Source organism: Hyaena hyaena, unplaced genomic scaffold (genome assembly GCF_003009895.1).
Source record: "Hyaena hyaena isolate Hyena2069 unplaced genomic scaffold, ASM300989v1 scaffold_367, whole genome shotgun sequence".
Classification (NCBI taxonomy): domain Eukaryota; kingdom Metazoa; phylum Chordata; class Mammalia; order Carnivora; family Hyaenidae; genus Hyaena; species Hyaena hyaena.
The window spans coordinates 1,076,231-1,080,843 of record NW_024081002.1 but is presented as its reverse complement, the minus strand read 5'-3'; the positions used below and the strand labels follow the sequence as shown (position 1 = coordinate 1,080,843).

The 4,613-nt window shown below is 46.4% G+C and overlaps 1 long non-coding RNA gene across 1 annotated transcript; it reads left to right on the top strand.

Annotated features, from left to right (window-relative positions):
- The first annotated feature begins 745 nt into the window (after window positions 1-745).
- Window positions 746-4,396, top strand: LOC120244118. Its single transcript, XR_005531468.1, has 3 exons — window positions 746-878; window positions 1,051-1,263; window positions 4,090-4,396. It is a non-coding gene; the product is annotated as an uncharacterized LOC120244118 (long non-coding RNA).
- Window positions 4,397-4,613: the final 217 nt, after the last annotated feature.

Genomic DNA, 4,613 nt, shown 5'->3' with positions numbered 1-4,613 from the left:
CATCAGAAAACTCAGAATTATGACTCCCTCTCCCTATGTAACCTTTTCACATCACACATGTGGAAAGAGACCATAAAAGTTAACACAACGTGCAGTAGCGCACGTTACAGGCAGACTGCCTGATGTGTGTCGCTGCGGCAGAGGTGTTCCTAACTTTGAACTTCCTCACTTTCATGTGTCGGTAGTAGCGTCCGCCGAGGCCGTGCATCACGGGCCAGTTTACACTCAGAACCCAAGGCTGTATTTATAACGGGAATAAAGAGGGAAGAAGTTCCTCTTTGTGAGGCCCCGAAGCTGCCCTGCGTCTCTTGGGTTTTCCTTGAAGGCTTTCCAAGTGGCCATGTTCAGAGACATATTGGAATAAATGGGATATTTCCCCATGTTTGCTTCAGTTTACCAAACAGTGTTTATTTTCCATTAAAAAATTACTTCCAGGGGCGCCTGGGTGGCTGGCTCAGTTGGTTAAGTGTCTGACTTCGGCTCAGGTCATGATCTCGCGGTTCGTGGGTTCGAGCCCCGCGTCGGGCTCTGTGCTGACAGCTCAGAGCCTGGAGCCTGCTTCAGATTCTGTGTCTCCCTCTCTCTGCCCCTCCCCTGCTTGCTCTCTGTCTCTCTCTCGAAAGAGAAAAAAAAAGAAAAGAAAAAAAAAGGCAGCTCTGGGCTTGGTGAAGCTGGGACTTCACAGACCATAAATTATGCACGGTGCCCATTCAACCCCTGTCCCTCTGCTTCCAGAGACGTCACAGATGTCCCCTCCACACGAAGCTCCCCGCCCGAGAAGATGCAGGACGTGGAGTCTGGGGCTGAGGTGCAAACTGGTTTGCTGTTTTCACACCACAAGCAGGGATGTCTTCCGTGACCCTCTGCTCTGGGACCAGGTGAGTGGCCTCTTCAACCTTTAAAAGAGGCACAGAGAATGAGCAAGGGCTACCTTTCCTGGGGCCCTGTCCCTCACTAATCATTGTACTGGCTAAGAAATTATACCTTCCTTGTACCTTAATCTTTCATTCACTCCGAGCCTTATATTGGTAACATCTTCTCCCATGACAGAGAGCAGACAAGGACTCCGTTTCTAGAAGATTCGTCAGCCTGCCAGCTGTTTTTAAGGCTACCTTCACTCTGTCTTCGCAGTCCCAAGCAACACCGCACACCTGAGGCCTTTCCCTTTCTTTGTGGGCCTTGCTTCCTTACCCTTCATCAGCCTGGTCACCGTCAGGCTCCAAGGACTCCATTTTCTGGGACATAAGCCCACTCACCAGATGGGTAAGTGTGAGCTTCAAGACCGCATTCTAAATTCATCTTGAGTCCAAGGTACAACTCGTAATAGCTTCCAGGAAAGTTTTTTCTTAACGCACTTGTTGAAGTTGATACCAGCAAAACGAAAACAGCTTCACACTCACACGCACGCACGTGTGCGCACACGCACACACGGATGTTTGGAGTAGTAGAGAGGTCGCTGGTGCACAGGGAGCTATTTATGTCTTGTTTTTTTCCGAGGAGAGTCGGCTCATGACAGATGACCATGGCATTTGGAATATTTTAGGCTTCTGCATTTTATTTTTTATTTACTTTACTTTGCTAAATGTCTTTCGGTAATTCCGTCAGGGTTGCATTTTGGAAAACTACAAACATTTCCTTGGCAATGCCTTAGGGGAAAAACCGAGGCGTATGTCGGGTGAGGGCCAAGGAGCCTGTTCCCGTGAAGGAGATAGTGAGGTCGCCATGGGCTTTGGTTTCTTGCAGGTGGAGAGAGATGGGAGAAGGGGGAAGATTGTTTGCTAAAATTAAAATGCCCTCAATGTTTGTATGAACGTTCGGAAGTATAGAAATTCGTTCGGCAATCCCAAAGCAACGGGGAAATGCTGATGGTTTTAGCCTTTTTGCAGGTACATCCGGATACATGATTGCTTTTCGAGAGGCCTCAGGCCGGTGGAGCCTGGGAGAAAGCTCGGGGTGTCAGGCCCACAAAAGTCGTGGTGTCAGGTCACGGCACAAACGAGTGTTTTCTGTATACAATTGTTCTAAAAGTTTTGATAAACATCAAGGTTTCCTGTTCAACTCATCAAGGGTCCTTATAGCACAAACACAGAATCCACCAAATATCTACATTTCTTGATGAAGGTGATTCGGTTCTGGTTGGGGACATAGTGATTATTCTTTTTTAAAAATTTTTTTAAAAGTTTATTTACTTATTTTGAATGAGAGAGAGAGAAAGAGGGAAAGAGAGAGAGAGAGAGAGAGAATCCCAAGCAGGCTCTGCACCATCAGGGCAGAGCCTCACATGGGGCTCAAACTCACGAACCATGAGATCGTGACCTGAGCTGAAATCAAGAGTCAGACTTTTTTTTTTTTAATGTTTTATTTATTTCTAGGAGAGAGAGAGAGAGAGAGAGAGAGACAGCGTGAGCAGGGGAGGGTCAGAGAGAGAGGGAGTCACAGACTTAAACAGGCTCCAGGCTCTGAGCTGGCAGTCAGCACAGAGCCCGACGCGGGGCTCAAACCCACAAACCGCGAGATCATGACCTAAGCAAAAGTCGGACGCTTAACCGACTAAGCCACCCAGGTGCCCCAAGAGTCAGACATTTAACTGACTGAGTTGCTCAGCTCCCCCGTAGTGAGTATACTTGATAAACTCTAGTCCATTAACTTATTCTGGATGGTGCATGGACACGTCTGAGCTAACAGGACTTAGGCTCTTGTACCCAAGAGTCTTAGTAAATGGACTCCACTTTCCTGTTTATCTCAGTCTCTCCAATACTACTTTGTTTTAAGGCCACAATAAGCCCTGTCGGAGTTTCCTGTGGTGTCATCGGGGTGAGTGGCTGTATCACTACCATGTGGGTTTAGCGTCTACATACTGTTTCCAACATTCGACATCTTAAAATAAAGGCATGTAATTAGTGAGAGAGATTTAAAAAATAAAGTCAGAGAGAGAGAGATCATCAACAATACAGGGGGAAAAGGGTCATAGTGGTTGGAGATGGTTCTATGGGAGAATATATGGAAAGATAGTCAGAATTTGATTTGGCTGTGACGGAAAAGCCAAAGTAATATGGGCTTATATGAGGGAGAAGTTTATTTTTCTCTCCTTTCAAAGTCCAAGGGTAGGCAATCGAGGTTGAGATGGGGGTCCCGGGATCAACCTAGCTTCTTCTGTCTTGCTTCTCTGCCAGCTTTAGCTTTGTACTCAATGGTGCAAAACGGCTGCTTGAGCTCCAGCCATTACATTAACCTACTAATCAGCAGGAAAAGGGGAAAAGCTGCAGACTACACTTCCTCTAACACTCTGCTTGCCAGAAGTTAAATTATAGCTGCATTATATCTGGTTGCAAGTGAATCAGGGAGATCTGGTTTCCATTCTGAGTAACCATGTGCCCAGCTAAAAATCAGAAGTTCTGTTTTGGTTTGTTTTGTTTGTTTTTTGTTTTTTAGAAGCTCTCTTTTTAAAAAGAGGGACAAGAGGTAGTCTCGATAGTCATTCTTAAAGGAAAGAGAAATATTTTCCTGCAATTTATCTGTAAATTATGGCCATACTAGAGTTCATTTCATTAAAATTTGAAGTTAATAACAATATTAGTAATTGATCCAATTTTACTTACTTAGAGGGAATAGCTTGGAGGATTGGAAATATATCCTTATATACCCTTGAAGTGGTTGCCTTCTGTGCTGCCCTCCCCGCCCTGTCCCTGTCACTCCTCCTTGGCCGATCTGCCCCAATGGGGGTACGTCCTGTGGGCTAGCAATTAAAAAACATTTATCTCGCCCTTAATCGCAGCAGCCCCTCCCTTGCACCGTGGATCTGGGCTGCCCGTCCTTGCCGTGTGAACCTCAGTTTCCTCATGAGTTAAAAGTTCACAGTCAGGGGCACCTGGGTGGCTCAACTGGTTAAGCATCCGACTTTGGCTCAGGTCATGATCTCGCGGTCTGTGAGTTCGAGCCCCGCATCGGGCTCTGTGCTGACAGCTCAGAGCCTGGACCCTGCTTCAGATCCTATGTCTCCCTCTCTCTCTCTCTGTCCCTTCCCCGCTCACAGTCTCTCTCTCTCTCTCTTAAAAAATAAATAAACATTAAAAAAAATTTTTTTTAAAGTTCACAGTCATGCCAACCTCAAAGGTGAAATTTCAAACGTGCTCAAAGGAACTTGGTAAAGCAACTGTCCTTTGCTCTGAGTCTCCTGTCGCCCTCAACCTAACACCTGAGGAACAGATAATAGTAACAGCAAAGGCTGAAACCTCCGTCAGGCTCTGGGGAAGCCGTCCAGACCCTCCACATGACGGGAGGAACCTACAGGTGAGAGGGGTTAAGAAACGTGCCTGGGTCACCCAGCTGGGCAGTGACAGCCAGGACCTCAGTCCGGGTCCCGTGATTCCTGGAGCCCGAGAATTCAGGCTCTCTGCTGGGCTTAAAATAACAAATTTGGGATAAAAGCCCCCCCTCCCTTTTAAACCTGCAAAAATTTCAAAACTTAGACAATTTTCCAAGTTTCACTCAGAGGCACTAAAGAAGAAAGACCATCTTCGGGAGCTTACGGCCGTACCTGTTGATGGCTGAGGATGCCGTGTTTATAAACTTGATGTGGGGAATAAACAAGAATAATTACTGTTTCCTTTCAT